Source organism: Neovison vison, chromosome 9, assembly GCF_020171115.1.
Source record: "Neovison vison isolate M4711 chromosome 9, ASM_NN_V1, whole genome shotgun sequence".
NCBI classification, from domain to species: Eukaryota; Metazoa; Chordata; class Mammalia; order Carnivora; family Mustelidae; genus Neogale; species Neogale vison.
Window position 1 is genome coordinate 65733926 of NC_058099.1, and position 26993 is coordinate 65760918.

The window sequence follows — 26993 nt, forward strand, 5'->3', positions numbered from 1 at the left end:
ACTTCTAAAGCTTTGCTGTGGATGCAGTAGCAAAGTGCTGTTCGCCCCAAGCAGAAAACCTCTGGAAAAGCTCAGCATTCACTGGGAAATCAATGTCAGTTCTGTGGCCAAGCCAGGCTTGTCTCAGCATAGTCTCCACAGTCTGGAGGGTGAAACCCGCATACAGCGAAACCCTCTTTACCCAGACATTCCTTTTGCTCGAGAGATAAGCATGGTTGTGCTTATGGAAAGAGCAAAAAGGAGAGGGACTCACCCGTTCACACGCTCCCAAGGTGAAGGTATGGGGAAGGCGCAATACCCGCTTCGGGAGTAGAGAGGAGACGGTGGCTTTGGTGTTGGCAAACAGAAGTGATGCTGGAAAGTATGTGCTCTGAGGAACACCCCTTGTGGAAGACTAGTGTCAACGACTCCCTCTGAGGTGACACAGAACCCTGGCTTCTAAAGGGTACAGGAGGGGACAACTAGGACAAGGGAGCTGCTCCACTCTGAGAAAGGAGTCTTGGCACAAGGCTCTTGTGTTCTGTGTACACCTGAACGCCAGAGCAAAAGGACAGACCCTGGTTATGCCAGGTGTTGGTAGTCTACACAGAGTGCATTCCTGTGCGACGCACGCTGCTACAGGGTCGTGGCTGTGTCTGCTATCATTTGAAAGGCACTGTGAACCCAGGACGCGAGTCTTGTGCCCCGGAATGCAGGGCCCAAGAGGCAGCAACTCTCTTGCAAGTCTTCTTCCCTCATGCAGGAGAGCAAACTTCTAAAGCTTTGCTGTGGATGCAGCAACAAAGTGCTGTTCGCCCCAAGCAGAAAACCTCTGGAAAAGCTCAGCATTCACTGGGAAATCAATGTCAGTTCTGTGGCCAAGCCAGGCTTGTCTCAGCATAGTCTCCACAGTCTGGAGGGTGAAACCCGCATACAGCGAAACCCTCTTTACCCAGACTTTCCTTCTGCTCGAGAGATAAGCATGGTTGTGCTTATGGAAAGAGCAATAAGGAGAGGGACTCACCCGTTCACACGCTCCACGGGACAAAGTATGGGGAAGTCGCAATAACCGCTTCGGGAGTAGAGAGGAGACGGCTTTGGTGTTGGCAAACACAAGTGATGCTGGAAAGTATGCGCTCTGAGGAACACCCCTTGTGGAAGACTAGTGTCATCGACTCCCTCTGAGGTGACACAGAACCCTGGCTTCTAAAGGGTACAGGAGGGGACAACTAGGACAAGGGTGCTGCTCCACTCTGAGAAAGGAGTCTTGGCAAAAGGCTCTTGTGTTCTGTGTACACATGAACGCCAGAGCAAAAGGACAGACCCTGGTTATGCCAGGTGTTGGTAGTCTACACAGAGTGCATTCCTGTGCGACGCACGCTGCTACAGGGTCGTGGCTGTGTCTGCTGTCATTTGAAAGGCACTGTGAACCCAGGACGCGAGTCTTGTGCCCCGGAATGCAAGGCCCAAGAGGCAGCAACTCTCTTGCAAGTCTTCTTCCCTCATGCAGGAGAGCAAACTTCTAAAGCTTTGCTGTGGATGCAGCAGCAAAGTGCTGTTCGCCCCAAGCAGAAAACCTCTGGAAAAGCTCAGCATTCACTGGGAAATCAATGTCAGTTCTGTGGCCAAGCCAGGCTTGTCTCAGCATAGTCTCCACAGTCTGGAGTGTGAAAACCGCATACAGCGAAACCCTCTTTACCCAGACTTTCCTTCTGCTCGAGAGATAAGCATGGTTGTGCTTATGGAAAGAGCAATAAGGAGTGGGACTCACCCGTTCACACGTTCCCAAGGAGAAGGTATGGGGAAGGCGCAATACCCGCTTCGGGAGTAGAGAGGAGACGGTGGCTTTGGTGTTGGCAAACAGAAGTGATGCTGGAAAGTATGCGCTCTAAAGAACACCCCTTGTGGAAGACTAGTGTCATCGACTCCCTCTGAGGTGACACAGAACCCTGGCTTCTAAAGGGTACATGACGAGACAACTAGGACAAGGGTGCTGCTCCACTCTGAGAAAGGTCTCTTGGCACAAGGCCCTTGTGTTCTCTGTACACCTGAACGCCAGAGCAAAAGGACAGACCCTTGTTATGCCAGGTGTTGGTAGTCTACACAGAGTGCATTCCTGTGCGACGCATGCTGCTACAGGGTCTTGGCTGGGTCTGCTGTCATTTGAAAGGCACTGTGAACCCAGGACGCGAGTCTTGTGCCCCGGAATGCAAGGCCCAAGAGGCAGCAACTCTCTTGCAAGTCTTCTTCCCTCATGCAGGAGAGCAAACTTCTAAAGCTTTGCTGTGGATGCAGCAGCAAAGTGCTGTTCGCCCCAAGCAGAAAACCTCTGGAAAAGCTCAGCATTCACTGGGAAATCAATGTCAGTTCTGTGGCCAAGCCAGTCTTGTCTCAGCATAGTCTCCACAGTCTGGAGGGTGAAACCCGCATACAGCGAAACCCTCTTTACCCAGACTTTCCCTCTGCTCGAGAGATAAGCATGGTTGTGCTTATGGAAAGAGCAATAAGGAGAGGGACTCACCCGTTCACACGTTCCCAAGGAGAAGATATGGGGAAGGCGCAATACCCGCTTCGGGAGTAGAGAGGAGACGGTGGCTTTGGTGTTGGCAAACAGAAGTGATGCTGGAAAGTATGTGCTCTGAGGAACACCCCTTGTGGAAGACTAGTGTCAACGACTCCCTCTGAGGTGACACAGAACCCTGGCTTCTAAAGGGTACAGGAGGGGACAACTAGGACAAGGGAGCTGCTCCACTCTGAGAAAGGAGTCTTGGCACAAGGCTCTTGTGTTCTGTGTACACCTGAACGCCAGAGCAAAAGGACAGACCCTGGTTATGCCAGGTGTTGGTAGTCTACACAGAGTGCATTCCTGTGCGACGCACGCTGCTACAGGGTCGTGGCTGTGTCTGCTGTCATTTGAAAGGCACTGTGAACCCAGGACGCGAGTCTTGTGCCCCGGAATGCAGGGCCCAAGAGGCAGCAACTCTCTTGCAAGTCTTCTTCCCTCATGCAGGAGAGCAAACTTCTAATGCTTTGCTGTGGATGCAGCAACAAAGTGCTGTTCGCCCCAAGCAGAAAACCTCTGGAAAAGCTCAGCATTCACTGGGAAATCAATGTCAGTTCTGTGGCCAAGCCAGGCTTGTCTCAGCATAGTCTCCACAGTCTGGAGGGTGAAACCCGCATACAGCGAAACCCTCTTTACCCAGACTTTCCTTCTGCTCGAGAGATAAGCATGGTTGTGCTTATGGAAAGAGCAATAAGGAGAGGGACTCACCCGTTCACACGCTCCACGGGACAAAGTATGGGGAAGTCGCAATAACCGCTTCGGGAGTAGAGAGGAGACGGCTTTGGTGTTGGCAAACACAAGTGATGCTGGAAAGTATGCGCTCTGAGGAACACCCCTTGTGGAAGACTAGTGTCATCGACTCCCTCTGAGGTGACACAGAACCCTGGCTTCTAAAGGGTACAGGAGGGGACAACTAGGACAAGGGTGCTGCTCCACTCTGAGAAAGGAGTCTTGGCTCAAGGCTCTTGTGTTCTGTGTACACATGAACGCCAGAGCAAAAGGACAGACCCTGGTTATGCCAGGTGTTGGTAGTCTACACAGAGTGCATTCCTGTGCGACGTACGCTGCTACAGGGTCGTGGCTGTGTCTGCTGTAATTTGAAAGGCACTGTGAACCCAGGACGCGAGTCTTGTGCCCCGGAATGCAAGGCCCAAGAGGCAGCAACTCTCTTGCAAGTCTTCTTCCCTCATGCAGGAGAGCAAACTTCTAAAGCTTTGCTGTGGATGCAGCAGCAAAGTGCTGTTCGCCCCAAGCAGAAAACCTCTGGAAAAGCTCAGCATTCACTGGGAAATCAATGTCAGTTCTGTGGCCAAGCCAGGCTTGTCTCAGCATAGTCTCCACAGTCTGGAGTGTGAAACCCGCATACAGCGAAACCCTCTTTACCCAGACTTTCCTTCTACTCGAGAGATAAGCATGGTTGTGCTTATGGAAAGAGCAATAAGGAGTGGGACTCACCCGTTCACACGTTCCCAAGGTGAAGGTATGGGGAAGGCGCAATACCCGCTTCGGGAGTAGAGAGGAGACGGTGGCTTTGGTGTTGGCAAACAGAAGTGATGCTGGAAAGTATGCGCTCTGAGGAACACCCCTTGTGGAAGACTAGTGTCATCGACTCCCTCTGAGGTGACACAGAACCCTGGCTTCTAAAGGATACAGGAGGGGACAACTAGGACAAGGGTGCTGCTCCACTCTGAGAAAGGAGTCTTGGCACAAGGCTCTTGTGTTCTGTGTACACATGAACGCCAGAGCAAAAGGACAGACCCTGGTTATGCCAGGTGTTGGTAGTCTACACAGAGTGCATTCTTGTGCGAGGCACGCTGCTACAGGGTCGTGGCTGTGTCTGCTGTCATTTGAAAGGCACTGTGAACCCAGGACGCGAGTCTTGTGTCCCGGAATGCAGGGCCCAAGAGGCAGCAACTCTCTTGCATGTCTTCCTCCCTCATGCAGGAGAGCAAACTTCTAAAGCTTTGCTGTGGATGCAGCAACAAAGTGCTGTTCGCCCCAAGCAGAAAACCTCTGGAAAAGCTCAGCATTCACTGGGAAATCAATGTCAGTTCTGTGGCCAAGCCAGGCTTGTCTCAGCATAGTCTCCACAGTCTGGAGGGTGAAACCCGCATACAGCGAAACCCTCTTTACCCAGACTTTCCTTCTGCTCGAGAGATAAGCATTGTTGTGCTTATGGAAAGAGCAATAAGGAGAGGGACTCACCCATTCACACGCTCCACGGGAGATGTATGGGGAATTCGCAATACCCGCTTCGGGAGTAGAGAGGAGACGGCTTTGGTGTTGGCAAACACAAGTGATGCTGGAAAGTATGCGCTCTGAAGAACACCCCTTGTGGAAGACTAGTGTCATCGACTCCCTCTGAGGTGACACAGAACCCTGGCTTCTAAAGGGTACATGACGAGACAACTAGGACAAGGGTGCTGCTCCACTCTGAGAAAGGTCTCTTGGCACAAGGCCCTTGTGTTCTCTGTACACCTGAACGCCAGAGCAAAAGGACAGACCCTTGTTATGCCAGGTGTTGGTAGTCTACACAGAGTGCATTCCTGTGCGACGCATGCTGCTACAGGGTCTTGGCTGGGTCTGCTGTCATTTGAAAGGCACTGTGAACCCAGGACGCGAGTCGTGTGCCCCGGAATGCAAGGCCCAAGAGGCAGCAACTCTCTTGCAAGTCTTCTTCCCTCATGCAGGAGAGCAAACTTCTAAAGCTTTGCTGTGGATGCAGCAGCAAAGTGCTGTTCGCCCCAAGCAGAAAACCTCTGGAAAAGCTCAGCATTCACTGGGAAATCAATGTCAGTTCTGTGGCCAAGCCAGGCTTGTCTCAGCATAGTCTCCACAGTCTGGAGGGTGAAACCCGCATACAGCGAAACCCTCTTTACCCAGACTTTCCTTCTGCTCGAGAGATAAGCATGGTTGTGCTTATGGAAAGAGCAATAAGGAGAGGGACTCACCCGTTCACACGCTCCCAAGGAGAAGGTATGGGGAAGGCGCAATACCCGCTTCGGGAGTAGAGATGAGACTTTGGCTTTGGTGTTGGCAAACAGAAGTGATGCTGGAAAGTATGCGCTCTGAGGAACACCCCTTTTGGAAGACTAGTGTCAACGACTACCTCTGAGGTGACACAGAACCCTGGCTTCTAAAGGGTACAGGAGGGGACAACTAGGACAAGGGTGCTGCTCCACTCTGAGAAAGGAGTCTTGGCACAAGGCTCTTGTGTTCTGTGTACACCTGAACGCCAGAGCAAAAGGACAGACCCTGGTTATGCCAGGTGTTGGTAGTCTACACAGAGTGCATTCCTGTGCGACGCACGCTGCTACAGGGTCGTGGCTGTGTCTGCTCTCATTTGAAAGGCACTGTGAACCCAGGACGCGAGTCTCGTGCCCCGGAATGCAAGGCCCAAGAGGCAGCAACTCTCTTGCATGTCTTCTTCCCTCATGCAGGAGAGCAAACTTCTAAAGCTTTGCTGTGGATGCAGCAACAAAGTGCTGTTCGCCCCAAGCAGAAAACCTCTGGAAAAGCTCAGCATTCACTGGGAAATCAATGTCAGTTCTGTGGCCAAGCCAGGCTTGTCTCAGCATAGTCTCCACAGTCTGGAGGGTGAAACCCGCATACAGCGAAACCCTCTTTACCCAGACTTTCCTTCTGCTCGAGAGATAAGCATGGTTGTGCTTATGGAAAGAGCAATAAGGAGAGGGACTCACCCGTTCACACGCTCCACGAGAGAAAGTATGGGGAAGTCGCAATAACCGCTTCGGGAGTAGAGAGGAGACGGCTTTGGTGTTGGCAAACACAAGTGATGCTGGAAAGTATGCGCTCTGAGGAACACCCCTTGTGGAAGACTAGTGTCATCGACTCCCTCTGAGGTGACACAGAACCCTAGCTTCTAAAGGGTACATGAAGAGACAACTAGGACAAGGGTGCTGATCCACTCTGAGAAAGGTCTCTTGGCACAAGGCTCTTGTGTTCTGTGTACACCTGAACGCCAGAGCAAAAGGACAGACCCTGGTTATGCCAGGTGTTGGTAGTCTACACAGAGTGCATTCCTGTGCGACGCATGCTGCTTCAGGGTCGTGGCTGGGTCTGCTTTCATTTGAAAGGCACTGTGATCGCAGGACGCGAGTCTGTGCCCCGGAATGCAAGGCCCAAGAGGCAGCAACTCTCTTGCAAGTCTTCTTCCCTCATGCAGGAGAGCAAACTTCTAAAGCTTTGCTGTGGATGCAGCAGCAAAGTGCTGTTCGCCCCAAGCAGAAAACCTCTGGACAAGCTCAGCATTCACTGTGAAATCAATGTCAGTTCTGTGGCCAAGCCAGGCTTGTCTCAGCATAGTCTCCACAGTCTGGAGGGTGAAACCCGCATACAGCGAAACCCTCTTTACCCAGACTTTCCTTTTGCTCGAGAGATAAGCATGGTTGTGCTTATGGAAAGAGCAAAAAGGAGAGGGACTCACCCGTTCACACGCTCCCAAGGAGAAGGTATGGGGAAGGCGCAATACCCGCTTCGGGAGTAGAGAGGAGACGGTGGCTTTGGTGTTGGCAAACAGAAGTGATGCTGGAAAGTGTGCGCTCTGAGGAACACCCCTTGTGGAAGTCTAGTGTCAACGACTCTCTCTGAGGGACACAGAACCCTGGCTTCTAAAGGGTACAGGAGGGGACAACTAGGACAAGGGTGCTGCTCCACTCTGAGAAAGGAGTCTTGGCACAAGGCTCTTGTGTTCTGTGTACACATGAACGCCAGAGCAAAAGGACAGACCCTGGTTATGCCAGGTGTTGGTAGTCTACACAGAGTGCATTCCTGTGCGACGCACGCTGCTACAGGGTCGTGGCTGTGTCTACTGTCATTTGAAAGGCACTGTGAACCCAGGACGCGAGTCTTGTGCCCCGGAATGCAAGGCCCAAGAGGCAGCAACTCTCTTGCAAGTCTTCTTCCCTCATGCAGGAGAGCAAACTTCTAAAGCTTTGCTGTCGATGCAGCAGCAAAGTGCTGTTCGCCCCAAGCAGAAAACCTCTGGAAAAGCTCAGCATTCACTGGGAAAACATGTCAGTTCTGTGGCCAAGCCAGGCTTGTCTCAGCATAGTCTCCACAGGCTGGAGGGTGAAACCCGCATACAGCGAAACCCTCTTTACCCAGACTTTCCTTCTGCTCGAGAGATAAGCATGGTTGTGCTTATGGAAAGAGCAATAAGGAGAGGGACTCACCCGTTCACACGCTCCACGAGAGAAAGTATGGGGAAGTCGCAATAACCGCTTCGGGAGTAGAGAGGAGACGGCTTTGGTGTTGGCAAACACAAGTGATGCTGGAAAGTATGCGCTCTGAGGAACACCCCTTGTGGAAGACTAGTGTCATCGACTCCCTCTGAGGTGACACAGAACCCTAGCTTCTAAAGGGTACATGAAGAGACAACTAGGACAAGGGTGCTGATCCACTCTGAGAAAGGTCTCTTGGCACAAGGCTCTTGTGTTCTGTGTACACCTGAACGCCAGAGCAAAAGGACAGACCCTGGTTATGCCAGGTGTTGGTAGTCTACACAGAGTGCATTCCTGTGCGACGCATGCTGCTTCAGGGTCGTGGCTGGGTCTGCTTTCATTTGAAAGGCACTGTGATCGCAGGACGCGAGTCTTGTGCCCCGGAATGCAAGGCCCAAGAGGCAGCAACTCTCTTGCAAGTCTTCTTCCCTCATGCAGGAGAGCAAACTTCTAAAGCTTTGCTGTGGATGCAGCAGCAAAGTGCTGTTCGCCCCAAGCAGAAAACCTCTGGACAAGCTCAGCATTCACTGTGAAATCAATGTCAGTTCTGTGGCCAAGCCAGGCTTGTCTCAGCATAGTCTCCACAGTCTGGAGGGTGAAACCCGCATACAGCGAAACCCTCTTTACCCAGACTTTCCTTCTGCTCGAGAGATAAGCATGGTTGTGCTTATGGAAAGAGCAATAAGGAGAGGGACTCATCCGTTCACACGCTCCCAAGGAGAAGGTATGGGGAAGGCGCAATACACGCTTCGGGAGTAGAGAGGAGACGGTGGCTTTGGTGTTGGCAAACAGAAGTGATGCTGGAAAGTATGCGCTCTGAGGAACACCCCTTGTGGAAGACTAGTGTCAACGACTCCCTCTGAGGTGACACAGAACCCTGGCTTCTAAAGGGTACAGGAGGGGACAACTAGGACAAGGGAGCTGCTCCACTCTGAGTAAGGTGTCTTGGCACAAGGCTCTTGTGTTCTGTGTACACCTGAAAGCCAGAGCAAAAAGACAGACCCTGGTTATGCCAGGTGTTGTTAGTCTACACAGAGTGCATTCTTGTGCGACGCACGCTGCTACAGGGTCGTGGCTGTGTCTGCTGTCATTTGAAAGGCACTGTGAACCCAGGACGCGTCTCTTCTGCCCCGGAATGCAAGGCCCAAGAGGCAGCAACTCTCTTGCAAGTCTTCCCTCATGCAGGAGAGCAAACTTCTAAAGCTTTGCTGTCGATGCAGCAGCAAAGTGCTGTTCGCCCCAAGCAGAAAACCTCTGGAAAAGCTCAGCATTCACTGGGAAAACATGTCAGTTCTGTGGCCAAGCCAGGCTTGTCTCAGCATAGTCTCCACAGGCTGGAGGGTGAAACCCGCATACAGCGAAACCCTCTTTACGCAGACTTTCCTTCTGCTCGAGAGATAAGCATGGTTGTGCTTATGGAAAGAGCAATAAGGAGAGGGACTCACCCGTTCACACGCTCCCAAGGAGAAGGTATGGGGAAGGCGCAATACCCGCTTCGGGAGTAGAGAGGAGACGGTGGCTTTGGTGTTGGCAAACAGAAGTGATGCTGGAAAGTATGCGCTCTGAGGAACACCCCTTGTGGAAGACTAGTGTCAACGACTCCCTCTGAGGTGACACCGAACCCTGGCTTCTAAAGGGTACAGGAGTAGACAACAAGAACAAGGGTGTTGCTCCACGCTGAGAAAGGTGTCTTGGCACAAGGCTCTTGTGTTCTGTGTACACCTGAACGCCAGAGCAAAAGGACAGACCCTGGTTATGCCACGTGTTGGTAGTCTACACAGAGTGCATTCCTGTGCGACGCACGCTGCTACAGGGTCGTGGCTGTGTCTGCTGTCATTTGAAAGGAACTGTGAACCCAGGACGCGAGTCTTGTGCCCCGGAATGCAAGGCCCAATAGGCCGCAACTCTCTGGCAAGTCTTCTTCCCTCATGCAGGAGAGCAAACTTCTAAAGCTTTGCTGTGGATGCAGTAGCAAAGTGCTGTTCGCCCCAAGCAGAAAACCTCTGGAAAAGCTCAGCATTCACTGGGAAATCAATGTCAGTTCTGTGGCCAAGCCAGGCTTGTCTCAGCATAGTCTCCACAGTCTGGAGGGTGAAACCCGCATACAGCGAAACCCTCTTTACCCAGACATTCCTTTTGCTCGAGAGATAAGCATGGTTGTGCTTATGGAAAGAGCAAAAAGGAGAGGGACTCACCCGTTCACACGCTCCCAAGGAGAAGGTATGGGGAAGGCGCAATACCCGCTTCGGGAGTAGAGAGGAGACGGTGGCTTTGGTGTTGGCAAACAGAAGTGATGCTGGAAAGTGTGCGCTCTGAGGAACACCCCTTGTGGAAGTCTAGTGTCAACGACTCTCTCTGAGGGACACAGAACCCTGGCTTCTAAAGGGTACAGGAGGGGACAACTAGGACAAGGGTGCTGCTCCACTCTGAGAAAGGAGTCTTGGCACAAGGCTCTTGTGTTCTGTGTACACATGAACGCCAGAGCAAAAGGACAGACCCTGGTTATGCCAGGTGTTGGTAGTCTACACAGAGTGCATTCCTGTGCGACGCACGCTGCTACAGGGTCGTGGCTGTGTCTACTGTCATTTGAAAGGCACTGTGAACCCAGGACGCGAGTCTTGTGCCCCGGAATGCAAGGCCCAAGAGGCAGCAACTCTCTTGCAAGTCTTCTTCCCTCATGCAGGAGAGCAAACTTCTAAAGCTTTGCTGTGGATGCAGCAGCAAAGTGCTGTTCGCCCCAAGCAGAAAACCTCTGGAAAAGCTCAGCATTCACTGGGAAATCAATGTCAGTTCTGTGGCCAAGCCAGTCTTGTCTCAGCATAGTCTCCACAGTCTGGAGGGTGAATCCCGCATACAGCGAAACCCTCTTTACCCAGACTTTCCCTCTGCTCGAGAGATAAGCATGGTTGTGCTTATGGAAAGAGCAATAAGGAGAGGGACTCACCCGTTCACACGTTCCCAAGGAGAAGATATGGGGAAGGCGCAATACCCGCTTCGGGAGTAGAGAGGAGACGGTGGCTTTGGTGTTGGCAAACAGAAGTGATGCTGGAAAGTATGTGCTCTGAGGAACACCCCTTGTGGAAGACTAGTGTCAACGACTCCCTCTGAGGTGACACAGAACCCTGGCTTCTAAAGGGTACAGGAGGGGACAACTAGGAGAAGGGTGCTGCTCCACTCTGAGAAAGGAGTCTTGGCACAAGGCTCTTGTGTTCTGTGTACACCTGAACGCCAGAGCAAAAGGACAGACCCTGGTTATGCCAGGTGTTGGTAGTCTACACAGAGTGCATTCCTGTGCGACGCACGCTGCTACAGGGTCGTGGCTGTGTCTGCTGTCATTTGAAAGGCACTGTGAACCCAGGACGCGAGTCTTGTGCCCCGGAATGCAGGGCCCAAGAGGCAGCAACTCTCTTGCAAGTCTTCTTCCCTCATGCAGGAGAGCAAACTTCTAAAGCTTTGCTGTGGATGCAGCAACAAAGTGCTGTTCGCCCCAAGCAGAAAACCTCTGGAAAAGCTCAGCATTCACTGGGAAATCAATGTCAGTTCTGTGGCCAAGCCAGGCTTGTCTCAGCATAGTCTCCACAGTCTGGAGGGTGAAACCCGCATACAGCGAAACCCTCTTTACCCAGACTTTCCTTCTGCTCGAGAGATAAGCATGGTTGTGCTTATGGAAAGAGCAATAAGGAGAGGGACTCACCCGTTCACACGCTCCCAAGGAGAAGGTATGGGGAAGGCGCAATACCCGCTTCGGGAGTAGAGAGGAGACGGCTTTGGTGTTGGCAAACACAAGTGATGCTAGAAAGTATGCGCTCTGAGGAACACCCCTTGTGGAAGTCTAGTGTCATCGACTCCCTCTGAGGTGACACAGAACCCTGGCTTCTAAAGGGTACATGACGAGACAACTAGGACAAGGGTGCTGCTCCACTCTGAGAAAGGTCTCTTGGCACAAGGCTCTTGTGTTCTGTGTACACCTTAACGCAAGAGCAAAAGGACAGACCCTGGTTATGCCAGGTGTTGGTAGTCTACACAGAGTGCATTCCTGTGCGACGCATGCTGCTACAGGGTCGTGGCTGGGTCTGCTTTCATTTGAAAGGCACTGTGATCGCAGGACGCGAGTCTTGTGCCCCGGAATGCAAGGCCCAAGAGGCAGGAACTCTCTTGCAAGTCTTCTTCCCTCATGCAGGAGAGCAAACTTCTAAAGCTTTGCTGTGGATGCAGCAGCAAAGTGCTGTTCGCCCCAAGCAGAAAACCTCTGGACAAGCTCAGCATTCACTGTGAAATCAATGTCAGTTCTGTGGCCAAGCCAGGCTTGTCTCAGCATAGTCTCCACAGTCTGGAGGGTGAAACCCGCATACAGCGAAACCCTCTTTACCCAGACTTTCCTTCTGCTCGAGAGATAAGCATGGTTGTGCTTATGGAAAGAGCAATAAGGAGAGGGACTCATCCGTTCACACGCTCCCAAGGAGAAGGTATGGGGAAGGCGCAATACACGCTTCGGGAGTAGAGAGGAGACGGTGGCTTTGGTGTTGGCAAACAGAAGTGATGCTGGAAAGTATGCGCTCTGAGGACACCCCTTGTGGAAGACTAGTGTCAACGACTCCCTCTGAGGTGACACAGAACCCTGGCTTCTAAAGGGTACAGGAGGGGACAACTAGGACAAGGGAGCTGCTCCACTCTGAGTAAGGTGTCTTGGCACAAGGCTCTTGTGTTCTGTGTACACCTGAAAGCCAGAGCAAAAGGACAGACCCTGGTTATGCCAGGTGTTGTTAGTCTACACAGAGTGCATTCTTGTGCGACGCACGCTGCTACAGGGTCGTGGCTGTGTCTGCTGTCATTTGAAAGGCACTGTGAACCCAGGACGCGTCTCTTCTGCCCCGGAATGCAAGGCCCAAGAGGCAGCAACTCTCTTGCAAGTCTTCTTCCCTCATGCAGGAGAGCAAACTTCTAAAGCTTTGCTGTCGATGCAGCAGCAAAGTGCTGTTCGCCCCAAGCAGAAAACCTCTGGAAAAGCTCAGCATTCACTGGGAAAACATGTCAGTTCTGTGGCCAAGCCAGGCTTGTCTCAGCATAGTCTCCACAGGCTGGAGGGTGAAACCCGCATACAGCGAAACCCTCTTTACCCAGACTTTCCTTCTGCTCGAGAGATAAGCATGGTTGTGCTTATGGAAAGAGCAATAAGGAGAGGGACTCACCCGTTCACACGCTCCCAAGGAGAAGGTATGGGGAAGGCGCAATACCCGCTTCGGGAGTAGAGAGGAGACGGTGGCTTTGGTGTTGGCAAACAGAAGTGATGCTGGAAAGTATGCGCTCTGAGGAACACCCCTTGTGGAAGACTAGTGTCAACGACTCCCTCTGAGGTGACACCGAACCCTGGCTTCTAAAGGGTACAGGAGTAGACAACAAGAACAAGGGTGTTGCTCCACGCTGAGAAAGGTGTCTTGGCACAAGGCTCTTGTGTTCTGTGTACACCTGAACGCCAGAGCAAAAGGACAGACCCTGGTTATGCCACGTGTTGGTAGTCTACACAGAGTGCATTCCTGTGCGACGCACGCTGCTACAGGGTCGTGGCTGTGTCTGCTGTCATTTGAAAGGAACTGTGAACCCAGGACGCGAGTCTTGTGCCCCGGAATGCAAGGCCCAATAGGCCGCAACTCTCTGGCAAGTCTTCTTCCCTCATGCAGGAGAGCAAACTTCTAAAGCTTTGCTGTGGATGCAGTAGCAAAGTGCTGTTCGCCCCAAGCAGAAAACCTCTGGAAAAGCTCAGCATTCACTGGGAAATCAATGTCAGTTCTGTGGCCAAGCCAGGCTTGTCTCAGCATAGTCTCCACAGTCTGGAGGGTGAAACCCGCATACAGCGAAACCCTCTTTACCCAGACATTCCTTTTGCTCGAGAGATAAGCATGGTTGTGCTTATGGAAAGAGCAAAAAGGAGAGGGACTCACCCGTTCACACGCTCCCAAGGAGAAGGTATGGGGAAGGCGCAATACCCGCTTCGGGAGTAGAGAGGAGACGGTGGTTTTGGTGTTGGCAAACAGAAGTGATGCTGGAAAGTGTGCGCTCTGAGGAACACCCCTTGTGGAAGTCTAGTGTCAACGACTCTCTCTGAGGGACACAGAACCCTGGCTTCTAAAGGGTACAGGAGGGGACAACTAGGACAAGGGTGCTGCTCCACTCTGAGAAAGGAGTCTTGGCACAAGGCTCTTGTGTTCTGTGTACACATGAACGCCAGAGCAAAAGGACAGACCCTGGTTATTCCAGGTGTTGGTAGTCTACACAGAGTGCATTCCTGTGCGACGCACGCTGCTACAGGGTCGTGGCTGTGTCTACTGTCATTTGAAAGGCACTGTGAACCCAGGACGCGAGTCTTGTGCCCCGGAATGCAAGGCCCAAGAGGCAGCAACTCTCTTGCAAGTCTTCTTCCCTCATGCAGGAGAGCAAACTTCTAAAGCTTTGCTGTGGATGCAGCAGCAAAGTGCTGTTCGCCCCAAGCAGAAAACCTCTGGAAAAGCTCAGCATTCACTGGGAAATCAATGTCAGTTCTGTGGCCAAGCCAGTCTTGTCTCAGCATAGTCTCCACAGTCTGGAGGGTGAAACCCGCATACAGCGAAACCCTCTTTACCCAGACTTTCCCTCTGCTCGAGAGATAAGCATGGTTGTGCTTATGGAAAGAGCAATAAGGAGAGGGACTCACCCGTTCACACGTTCCCAAGGAGAAGATATGGGGAAGCCGCAATACCCGCTTCGGGAGTAGAGAGGAGACGGTGGCTTTGGTGTTGGCAAACAGAAGTGATGCTGGAAAGTATGTGCTCTGAGGAACACCCCTTGTGGAAGACTAGTGTCAACGACTCCCTCTGAGGTGACACAGAACCCTGGCTTCTAAAGGGTACAGGAGGGGACAACTAGGACAAGGGTGCTGCTCCACTCTGAGAAAGGAGTCTTGGCACAAGGCTCTTGTGTTCTGTGTACACCTGAACGCCAGAGCAAAAGGACAGACCCTGGTTATGCCAGGTGTTGGTAGTCTACACAGAGTGCATTCCTGTGCGACGCACGCTGATACAGGGTCGTGGCTGTGTCTGCTGTCATTTGAAAGGCACTGTGAACCCAGGACGCGAGTCTTGTGCCCCGGAATGCAGGGCCCAAGAGGCAGCAACTCTCTTGCAAGTCTTCTTCCCTCATGCAGGAGAGCAAACTTCTAAAGCTTTGCTGTGGATGCAGCAACAAAGTGCTGTTCGCCCAAGCAGAAAACCTCTGGAAAAGCTCAGCATTCACTGGGAAATCAATGTCAGTTCTGTGGCCAAGCCAGGCTTGTCTCAGCATAGTCTCCACAGTCTGGAGGGTGAAACCCGCATACAGCGAAACCCTCTTTACCCAGACTTTCCTTCTGCTCGAGAGATAAGCATGGTTGTGCTTATGGAAAGAGCAATAAGGAGAGGGACTCACCCGTTCACACGCTCCCAAGGAGAAGGTATGGGGAAGGCGCAATACCCGCTTCGGGAGTAGAGAGGAGACGGCTTTGGTGTTGGCAAACACAAGTGATGCTGGAAAGTATGCGCTCTGAGGAACACCCCTTGTGGAAGTCTAGTGTCATCGACTCCCTCTGAGGTGACACAGAACCCTGGCTTCTAAAGGGTACAGGAGGGGACAACTAGGAGAAGGGTGCTGCTCCACTCTGAGAAAGGAGTCTTGGCACAAGGCTCTTGTGTTCTGTGTACACCTGAACGCCAGAGCAAAAGGACAGACCCTGGTTATGCCAGGTGTTGGTAGTCTACACAGAGTGCATTCCTGTGCGACGCATGCTGCTACAGGGTCGTGGCTGGGTCTGCTTTCATTTGAAAGGCACTGTGATCGCAGGACGCGAGTCTTGTGCCCCGGAATGCAAGGCCCAATAGGCCGCAACTCTCTGGCAAGTCTTCTTCCCTCATGCAGGAGAGCAAACTTCTAAAGCTTTGCTGTGGATGCAGCAGCAAAGTGCTGTTCGCCCCAAGCAGAAAACCTCTGGAAAAGCTCAGCATTCACTGGGAAATCAATGTCAGTTCTGTGGCCAAGCCAGGCTTGTCTCAGCATAGTCTCCACAGTCTGGAGTGTGAAACCCGCATACAGCGAAACCCTCTTTACCCAGACTTTCCTTCTGCTCGAGAGATAAGCATGGTTGTGCTTATGGAAAGAGCAATAAGGAGTGGGACTCACCCGTTCACACGTTCCCAAGGAGAAGGTATGGGGAAGGCGCAATACCCGCTTCGGGAGTAGAGAGGAGACGGTGGCTTTGGTGTTGGCAAACAGAAGTGATGCTGGAAAGTATGCGCTCTGAGGAACACCCCTTGTGGAAGACTAGTGTCATCGACTCCCTCTGAGGTGACACAGAACCCTGGCTTCTAAAGGGTACAGGAGGGGACAACTAGGACAAGGGTGCTGCTCCACTCTGAGAAAGGAGTCTTGGCACAAGGCTCTTGTGTTCTGTGTACACATGAACGCCAGAGCAAAAGGACAGACCCTGGTTATGCCAGGTGTTGGTAGTCTACACAGAGTGCATTCCTGTGCGACGCACGCTGCTACAGGGTCGTGGCTGTGTCTGCTGTCATTAGAAAGGCACTGTGAACCCAGGACGCGAGTCTTGTGCCCCGGAATGCAGGGCCCAAGAGGCAGCAACTCTCTTGCATGTCTTCCTCCCTCATGCAGGAGAGCAAACTTCTAAAGCTTTGCTGTGGATGCAGCAACAAAGTGCTGTTCGCCCCAAGCAGAAAACCTCTGGAAAAGCTCAGCATTCACTGGGAAATCAATGTCAGTTCTGTGGCCAAGCCAGGCTTGTCTCAGCATAGTCTCCACAGTCTGGAGGGTGAAACCCGCATACAGCGAAACCCTCTTTACCCAGACTTTCCTTCTGCTCGAGAGATAAGCATTGTTGTGCTTATGGAAAGAGCAATAAGGAGAGGGACTCACCCATTCACACGCTCCACGGGAGATGTATGGGGAATTCGCAATACCCGCTTCGGGAGTAGAGAGGAGACGGCTTTGGTGTTGGCAAACACAAGTGATGCTGGAAAGTATGCGCTCTGAAGAACACCCCTTGTGGAAGACTAGTGTCATCGACTCCCTCTGAGGTGACACAGAACCCTGGCTTCTAAAGGGTACATGACGAGACAACTATGACAAGGGTGCTGCTCCACTCTGAGAAAGGTCTCTTGGCACAAGGCCCTTGTGTTCTCTGTACACCTGAACGCCAGAGCAAAAGGACAGACCCTTGTTATGCCAGGTGTTGGTAGTCTACACAGAGTGCATTCCTGTGCGACGCATGCTGCTACAGGGTCTTGGCTGGGTCTGCTGTCATTTGAAAGGCACTGTGAACCCAGGACGCGAGTCTTGTGCCCCGGAATGCAAGGCCCAAGAGGCAGCAACTCTCTTGCAAGTCTTCTTCCCTCATGCAGGAGAGCAAACTTCTAAAGCTTTGCTGTGGATGCAGCAGCAAAGTGCTGTTCGCCCCAAGCAGAAAACCTCTGGAAAAGCTCAGCATTCACTGGGAAATCAATGTCAGTTCTGTGGCCAAGCCAGTCTTGTCTCAGCATAGTCTCCACAGTCTGGAGGGTGAAACCCGCATACAGCGAAACCCTCTTTACCCAGACTTTCCCTCTGCTCGAGAGATAAGCATGGTTGTGCTTATGGAAAGAGCAATAAGGAGAGGGACTCACCCGTTCACACGTTCCCAAGGAGAAGATATGGGGAAGGCGCAATACCCGCTTCGGGAGTAGAGAGGAGACGGTGGCTTTGGTGTTGGCAAACAGAAGTGATGCTGGAAAGTATGTGCTCTGAGGAACACCCCTTGTGGAAGACTAGTGTCAACGACTCCCTCTGAGGTGACACAGAACCCTGGCTTCTAAAGGGTACAGGAGGGGACAACTAGGACAAGGGAGCTGCTCCACTCTGAGAAAGGAGTCTTGGCACAAGGCTCTTGTGTTCTGTGTACACCTGAACGCCAGAGCAAAAGGACAGACCCTGGTTATGCCAGGTGTTGGTAGTCTACACAGAGTGCATTCCTGTGCGACGCACGCTGCTACAGGGTCGTGGCTGTGTCTGCGGTCATTTGAAAGGCACTGTGAACCCAGGACGCGAGTCTTGTGCCCCGGAATGCAGGGCCCAAGAGGCAGCAACTCTCTTGCAAGTCTTCTTCCCTCATGCAGGAGAGCAAACTTCTAATGCTTTGCTGTGGATGCAGCAACAAAGTGCTGTTCGCCCCAAGCAGAAAACCTCTGGAAAAGCTCAGCATTCACTGGGAAATCAATGTCAGTTCTGTGGCCAAGCCAGGCTTGTCTCAGCATAGTCTCCACAGTCTGGAGGGTGAAACCCGCATACAGCGAAACCCTCTTTACCCAGACTTTCCTTCTGCTCGAGAGATAAGCATGGTTGTGCTTATGGAAAGAGCAATAAGGAGAGGGACTCACCCGTTCACACGCTCCACGGGACAAAGTATGGGGAAGTCGCAATAACCGCTTCGGGAGTAGAGAGGAGACGGCTTTGGTGTTGGCAAACACAAGTGATGCTGGAAAGTATGCGCTCTGAGGAACACCCCTTGTGGAAGACTAGTGTCATCGACTCCCTCTGAGGTGACACAGAACCCTGGCTTCTAAAGGGTACAGGAGGGGACAACTAGGACAAGGGTGCTGCTCCACTCTGAGAAAGGAGTCTTGGCACAAGGCTCTTGTGTTCTGTGTACACATGAACGCCAGAGCAAAAGGACAGACCCTGGTTATGCCAGGTGTTGGTAGTCTACACAGAGTGCATTCCTGTGCGACGCACGCTGCTACAGGGTCGTGGCTGTGTCTGCTGTCATTTGAAAGGCACTGTGAACCCAGGACGCGAGTCTTGTGCCCCGGAATGCAAGGCCCAAGAGGCAGCAACTCTCTTGCAAGTCTTCTTCCCTCATGCAGGAGAGCAAACTTCTAAAGCTTTGCTGTGGATGCAGCAGCAAAGTGCTGTTCGCCCCAAGCAGAAAACCTCTGGACAAGCTCAGCATTCACTGGGAAATCAATGTCAGTTCTGTGGCCAAGCCAGGCTTGTCTCAGCATAGTCTCCACAGTCTGGAGTGTGAAACCCGCATACAGCGAAACCCTCTTTACCCAGACTTTCCTTCTACTCGAGAGATAAGCATGGTTGTGCTTATGGAAAGAGCAATAAGGAGTGGGACTCACCCGTTCACACGTTCCCAAGGAGAAGGTATGGGGAAGGCGCAATACCCGCTTCGGGAGTAGAGAGGAGACGGTGGCTTTGGTGTTGGCAAACAGAAGTGATGCTGGAAAGTATGCGCTCTGAGGAATACCCCTTGTGGAAGACTAGTGTCATCGACTCCCTCTGAGGTGACACAGAACCCTGGCTTCTAAAGGGTACAGGAGGGGACAACTAGGACAAGGGTGCTGCTCCACTCTGAGAAAGGAGTCTTTGCACAAGGCTCTTGTGTTCTGTGTACACATGAACGCCAGAGCAAAAGGACAGACCCTGGTTATGCCAGGTGTTGGTAGTCTACACAGAGTGCATTCTTGTGCGAGGCACGCTGCTACAGGGTCGTGGCTGTGTCTGCTGTCATTTGAAAGGCACTGTGAACCCAGGACGCGAGTCTTGTGCCCCGGAATGCAAGGCCCAAGAGGCAGCAACTCTCTTGCAAGTCTTCTTCCCTCATGCAGGAGAGCAAACTTCTAAAGCTTTGCTGTGGATGCAGCAGCAAAGTGCTGTTCGCCCCAAGCAGAAAACCTCTGGAAAAGCTCAGCATTCACTGGGAAATCAATGTCAGTTCTGTGGCCAAGCCAGGCTTGTCTCAGCATAGTCTCCACAGTCTGGAGGGTGAAACCCGCATACAGCGAAACCCTCTTTACCCAGACTTTCCTTCTGCTCGAGAGATAAGCATGGTTGTGCTTATGGAAAGAGCAATAAGGAGAGGGACTCACCCGTTCACACGCTCCCAAGGAGAAGGTATGGGGAAGGCGCAATACCCGCTTCGGGAGTAGAGATGAGATTTGGCTTTGGTGTTGGCAAACAGAAGTGATGCTGGAAATTATGCGCTCTGAGGAACACCCCTTTTGGAAGACTAGTGTCAACGACTACCTCTGAGGTGACACAGAACCCTGGCTTCTAAAGGGTACAGGAGGGGACAACTAGGACAAGGGTGCTGCTCCACTCTGAGAAAGGAGTCTTGGCACAAGGCTCTTGTGTTCTGTGTACACCTGAACGCCAGAGCAAAAGGACAGACCCTTGTTATGCCAGGTGTTGGTAGTCTACACAGAGTGCATTCCTGTGCGACGCACGCTGCTACAGGGTCGTGGCTGTGTCTGCTCTCATTTGAAAGGCACTGTGAACCCAGGACGCGAGTCTCGTGCCCCGGAATGCAAGGCCCAAGAGGCAGCAACTCTCTTGCATGTCTTCTTCCCTCATGCAGGAGAGCAAACTTCTAAAGCTTTGCTGTGGATGCAGCAACAAAGTGCTGTTCGCCCCAAGCAGAAAACCTCTGGAAAAGCTCAGCATTCACTGGGAAATCAATGTCAGTTCTGTGGCCAAGCCAGGCTTGTCTCAGCATAGTCTCCACAGTCTGGAGGGTGAAACCCGCATACAGCGAAACCCTCTTTACCCAGACTTTCCTTCTGCTCGAGAGATAAGCATGGTTGTGCTTATGGAAAGAGCAATAAGGAGAGGGACTCACCCGTTCACACGCTCCACGAGAGAAAGTATGGGGAAGTCGCAATAACCGCTTCGGGAGTAGAGAGGAGACGGCTTTGGTGTTGGCAAACACAAGTGATGCTGGAAAGTATGCGCTCTGAGGAACACCCCTTGTGGAAGACTAGTGTCATCGACTCCCTCTGAGGTGACACAGAACCCTAGCTTCTAAAGGGTACATGAAGAGACAACTAGGACAAGGGTGCTGATCCACTCTGAGAAAGGTCTCTTGGCACAAGGCTCTTGTGTTCTGTGTACACCTGAACGCCAGAGCAAAAGGACAGACCCTGGTTATGCCAGGTGTTGGTAGTCTACACAGAGTGCATTCCTGTGCGACGCATGCTGCTTCAGGGTCGTGGCTGGGTCTGCTTTCATTTGAAAGGCACTGTGATCGCAGGACGCGAGTCTTGTGCCCCGGAATGCAAGGCCCAAGAGGCAGCAACTCTCTTGCAAGTCTTCTTCCCTCATGCAGGAGAGCAAACTTCTAAAGCTTTGCTGTGGATGCAGCAGCAAAGTGCTGTTCGCCCCAAGCAGAAAACCTCTGGACAAGCTCAGCATTCACTGTGAAATCAATGTCAGTTCTGTGGCCAAGCCAGGCTTGTCTCAGCATAGTCTCCACAGTCTGGAGGGTGAAACCCGCATACAGCGAAACCCTCTTTACCCAGACTTTCCTTCTGCTCGAGAGATAAGCATGGTTGTGCTTATGGAAAGAGCAATAAGGAGAGGGACTCATCCGTTCACACGCTCCCAAGGAGAAGGTATGGGGAAGGCGCAATACACGCTTCGGGAGTAGAGAGGAGACGGTGGCTTTGGTGTTGGCAAACAGAAGTGATGCTGGAAAGTATGCGCTCTGAGGAACACCCCTTGTGGAAGACTAGTGTCAACGACTCCCTCTGAGGTGACACAGAACCCTGGCTTCTAAAGGGTACAGGAGGGGACAACTAGGACAAGGGAGCTGCTCCACTCTGAGTAAGGTGTCTTGGCACAAGGCTCTTGTGTTCTGTGTACACCTGAAAGCCAGAGCAAAAGGACAGACCCTGGTTATGCCAGGTGTTGTTAGTCTACACAGAGTGCATTCTTGTGCGACGCACGCTGCTACAGGGTCGTGGCTGTGTCTGCTGTCATTTGAAAGGCACTGTGAACCCAGGACGCGTCTCTTCTGCCCCGGAATGCAAGGCCCAAGAGGCAGCAACTCTCTTGCAAGTCTTCTTCCCTCATGCAGGAGAGCAAACTTCTAAAGCTTTGCTGTCGATGCAGCAGCAAAGTGCTGTTCGCCCCAAGCAGAAAACCTCTGGAAAAGCTCAGCATTCACTGGGAAAACATGTCAGTTCTGTGGCCAAGCCAGGCTTGTCTCAGCATAGTCTCCACAGGCTGGAGGGTGAAACCCGCATACAGCGAAACCCTCTTTACGCAGACTTTCCTTCTGCTCGAGAGATAAGCATGGTTGTGCTTATGGAAAGAGCAATAAGGAGAGGGACTCACCCGTTCACACGCTCCCAAGGAGAAGGTATGGGGAAGGCGCAATACCCGCTTCGGGAGTAGAGAGGAGACGGTGGCTTTGGTGTTGGCAAACAGAAGTGATGCTGGAAAGTATGCGCTCTGAGGAACACCCCTTGTGGAAGACTAGTGTCAACGACTCCCTCTGAGGTGACACCGAACCCTGGCTTCTAAAGGGTACAGGAGTAGACAACAAGAACAAGGGTGTTGCTCCACGCTGAGAAAGGTGTCTTGGCACAAGGCTCTTGTGTTCTGTGTACACCTGAACGCCAGAGCAAAAGGACAGACCCTGGTTATGCCACGTGTTGGTAGTCTACACAGAGTGCATTCCTGTGCGACGCACGCTGCTACAGGGTCGTGGCTGTGTCTGCTGTCATTTGAAAGGAACTGTGAACCCAGGACGCGAGTCTTGTGCCCCGGAATGCAAGGCCCAATAGGCCGCAACTCTCTGGCAAGTCTTCTTCCCTCATGCAGGAGAGCAAACTTCTAAAGCTTTGCTGTGGATGCAGTAGCAAAGTGCTGTTCGCCCCAAGCAGAAAACCTCTGGAAAAGCTCAGCATTCACTGGGAAATCAATGTCAGTTCTGTGGCCAAGCCAGGCTTGTCTCAGCATAGTCTCCACAGTCTGGAGGGTGAAACCCGCATACAGCGAAACCCTCTTTACCCAGACATTCCTTTTGCTCGAGAGATAAGCATGGTTGTGCTTATGGAAAGAGCAAAAAGGAGAGGGACTCACCCGTTCACACGCTCCCAAGGAGAAGGTATGGGGAAGGCGCAATACCCGCTTCGGGAGTAGAGAGGAGACGGTGGCTTTGGTGTTGGCAAACAGAAGTGATGCTGGAAAGTGTGCGCTCTGAGGAACACCCCTTGTGGAAGTCTAGTGTCAACGACTCTCTCTGAGGGACACAGAACCCTGGCTTCTAAAGGGTACAGGAGGGGACAACTAGGACAAGGGTGCTGCTCCACTCTGAGAAAGGAGTCTTGGCACAAGGCTCTTGTGTTCTGTGTACACATGAACGCCAGAGCAAAAGGACAGACCCTGGTTATTCCAGGTGTTGGTAGTGTACACAGAGTGCATTCCTGTGCGACGCACGCTGCTACAGGGTCGTGGCTGTGTCTACTGTCATTTGAAAGGCACTGTGAACCCAGGACGCGAGTCTTGTGCCCCGGAATGCAAGGCCCAAGAGGCAGCAACTCTCTTGCAAGTCTTCTTCCCTCATGCAGGAGAGCAAACTTCTAAAGCTTTGCTGTGGATGCAGCAGCAAAGTGCTGTTCGCCCCAAGCAGAAAACCTCTGGAAAAGCTCAGCATTCACTGGGAAATCAATGTCAGTTCTGTGGCCAAGCCAGTCTTGTCTCAGCATAGTCTCCACAGTCTGGAGGGTGAATCCCGCATACAGCGAAACCCTCTTTACCCAGACTTTCCCTCTGCTCGAGAGATAAGCATGGTTGTGCTTATGGAAAGAGCAATAAGGAGAGGGACTCACCCGTTCACACGTTCCCAAGGAGAAGATATGGGGAAGGCGCAATACCCGCTTCGGGAGTAGAGAGGAGACGGTGGCTTTGGTGTTGGCAAACAGAAGTGATGCTGGAAAGTATGTGCTCTGAGGAACACCCCTTGTGGAAGACTAGTGTCAACGACTCCCTCTGAGGTGACACAGAACCCTGGCTTCTAAAGGGTACAGGAGGGGACAACTAGGAGAAGGGTGCTGCTCCACTCTGAGAAAGGAGTCTTGGCACAAGGCTCTTGTGTTCTGTGTACACCTGAACGCCAGAGCAAAAGGACAGACCCTGGTTATGCCAGGTGTTGGTAGTCTACACAGAGTGCATTCCTGTGCGACGCACGCTGCTACAGGGTCGTGGCTGTGTCTGCTGTCATTTGAAAGGCACTGTGAACCCAGGACGCGAGTCTTGTGCCCCGGAATGCAGGGCCCAAGAGGCAGCAACTCTCTTGCAAGTCTTCTTCCCTCATGCAGGAGAGTAAACTTCTAAAGCTTTGCTGTGGATGCAGCAACAAAGTGCTGTTCGCCCCAAGCAGAAAACCTCTGGAAAAGCTCAGCATTCACTGGGAAATCAATGTCAGTTCTGTGGCCAAGCCAGGCTTGTCTCAGCATAGTCTCCACAGTCTGGAGGGTGAAACCCGCATACAGCGAAACCCTCTTTACCCAGACTTTCCTTCTGCTCGAGAGATAAGCATGGTTGTGCTTATGGAAAGAGCAATAAGGAGAGGGACTCACCCGTTCACACGCTCCCAAGGAGAAGGTATGGGGAAGGCGCAATACCCGCTTCGGGAGTAGAGAGGAGACGGCTTTGGTGTTGGCAAACACAAGTGATGCTAGAAAGTATGCGCTCTGAGGAACACCCCTTGTGGAAGTCTAGTGTCATCGACTCCCTCTGAGGTGACACAGAACCCTGGCTTCTAAAGGGTACATGACGAGACAACTAGGACAAGGGTGCTGCTCCACTCTGAGAAAGGTCTCTTGGCACAAGGCTCTTGTGTTCTGTGTACACCTTAACGCAAGAGCAAAAGGACAGACCCTGGTTATGCCAGGTGTTGGTAGTCTACACAGAGTGCATTCCTGTGCGACGCATGCTGCTACAGGGTCGTGGCTGGGTCTGCTTTCATTTGAAAGGCACTGTGATCGCAGGACGCGAGTCTTGTGCCCCGGAATGCAAGGCCCAAGAGGCAGGAACTCTCTTGCAAGTCTTCTTCCCTCATGCAGGAGAGCAAACTTCTAAAGCTTTGCTGTGGATGCAGCAGCAAAGTGCTGTTCGCCCCAAGCAGAAAACCTCTGGAAAAGCTCAGCATTCACTGGGAAATCAATGTCAGTTCTGTGGCCAAGCCAGGCTTGTCTCAGCATAGTCTCCACAGTCTGGAGTGTGAAACCCGCATACAGCGAAACCCTCTTTACCCAGACTTTCCTTCTGCTCGAGAGATAAGCATGGTTGTGCTTATGGAAAGAGCAATAAGGAGTGGGACTCACCCGTTCACACGTTCCCAAGGAGAAGGTATGGGGAAGGCGCAATACCCGATTCGGGAGTAGAGAGGAGACGGTGGCTTTGGTGTTGGCAAACAGAAGTGATGCTGGAAAGTATGCGCTCTGAGGAACACCCCTTGTGGAAGACTAGTGTCATCGACTCCCTCTGAGGTGACACAGAACCCTGGCTTCTAAAGGGTACAGGAGGGGACAACTAGGACAAGGGTGCTGCTCCACTCTGAGAAAGGAGTCTTGGCACAAGGCTCTTGTGTTCTGTGTACACATGAACGCCAGAGCAAAAGGACAGACCCTGGTTATGCCAGGTGTTGGTAGTCTACACAGAGTGCATTCCTGTGCGACGCACGCTGCTACAGGGTCGTGGCTGTGTCTGCTGTCATTTGAAAGGCACTGTGAACCCAGGACGCGAGTCTTGTGCCCCGGAATGCAGGGCCCAAGAGGCAGCAACTCTCTTGCATGTCTTCCTCCCTCATGCAGGAGAGCAAATTTCTAAAGCTTTGCTGTGGATGCAGCAACAAAGTGCTGTTCGCCCCAAGCAGAAAACCTCTGGAAAAGCTCAGCATTCACTGGGAAATCAATGTCAGTTCTGTGGCCAAGCCAGGCTTGTCTCAGCATAGTCTCCACAGTCTGGAGGGTGAAACCCGCATACAGCGAAACCCTCTTTACCCAGACTTTCCTTCTGCTCGAGAGATAAGCATTGTTGTGCTTATGGAAAGAGCAATAAGGAGAGGGACTCACCCATTCACACGCTCCACGGGAGATGTATGGGGAATTCGCAATACCCGCTTCGGGAGTAGAGAGGAGACGGCTTTGGTGTTGGCAAACACAAGTGATGCTGGAAAGTATGCGCTCTGAAGAACACCCCTTGTGGAAGACTAGTGTCATCGACTCCCTCTGAGGTGACACAGAACCCTGGCTTCTAAAGGGTACATGACGAGACAACTAGGACAAGGGTGCTGCTCCACTCTGAGAAAGGTCTCTTGGCACAAGGCCCTTGTGTTCTGTGTACACCTGAACGCCAGAGCAAAAGGACAGACCCTGGTTATGCCAGGTGTTGGTAGTCTACACAGAGTGCATTCCTGTGCGACGCATGCTGCTACAGGGTCGTGGCTGTGTCTGCTGTCATTTGAAAGGCACTGTGAACCCAGGACGCGAGTCTTGTGCCCCGGAATGCAAGGCCCAAGAGGCAGCAACTCTCTTGCAAGTCTTCTTCCCTCATGCAGGAGAGCAAACTTCTAAAGCTTTGCTGTGGATGCAGCAGCAAAGTGCTGTTCGCCCCAAGCAGAAAACCTCTGGAAAAGCTCAGCATTCACTGGGAAATCAATGTCAGTTCTGTGGCCAAGCCAGTCTTGACTCAGCATAGTCTCCACAGTCTGGAGGGTGAAACCCGCATACAGCGAAACCCTCTTTACCCAGACTTTCCCTCTGCTCGAGAGATAAGCATGGTTGTGCTTATGGAAAGAGCAATAAGGAGAGGGACTCACCCGTTCACACGTTCCCAAGGAGAAGATATGGGGAAGGCGCAATACCCGCTTCGGGAGTAGAGAGGAGACGGTGGCTTTGGTGTTGGCAAACAGAAGTGATGCTGGAAAGTATGTGCTCTGAGGAACACCCCTTGTGGAAGACTAGTGTCAACGACTCCCTCTGAGGTGACACAGAACCCTGGCTTCTAAAGGGTACAGGAGGGGACAACTAGGACAAGGGAGCTGCTCCACTCTGAGAAAGGAGTCTTGGCACAAGGCTCTTGTGTTCTGTGTACACCTGAACGCCAGAGCAAAAGGACAGACCCTGGTTATGCCAGGTGTTGGTAGTCTACACAGAGTGCATTCCTGTGCGACGCACGCTGCTACAGGGTCGTGGCTGTGTCTGCGGTCATTTGAAAGGCACTGTGAACCCAGGACGCGAGTCTTGTGCCCCGGAATGCAGGGCCCAAGAGGCAGCAACTCTCTTGCAAGTCTTCTTCCCTCATGCAGGAGAGCAAACTTCTAATGCTTTGCTGTGGATGCAGCAACAAAGTGCTGTTCGCCC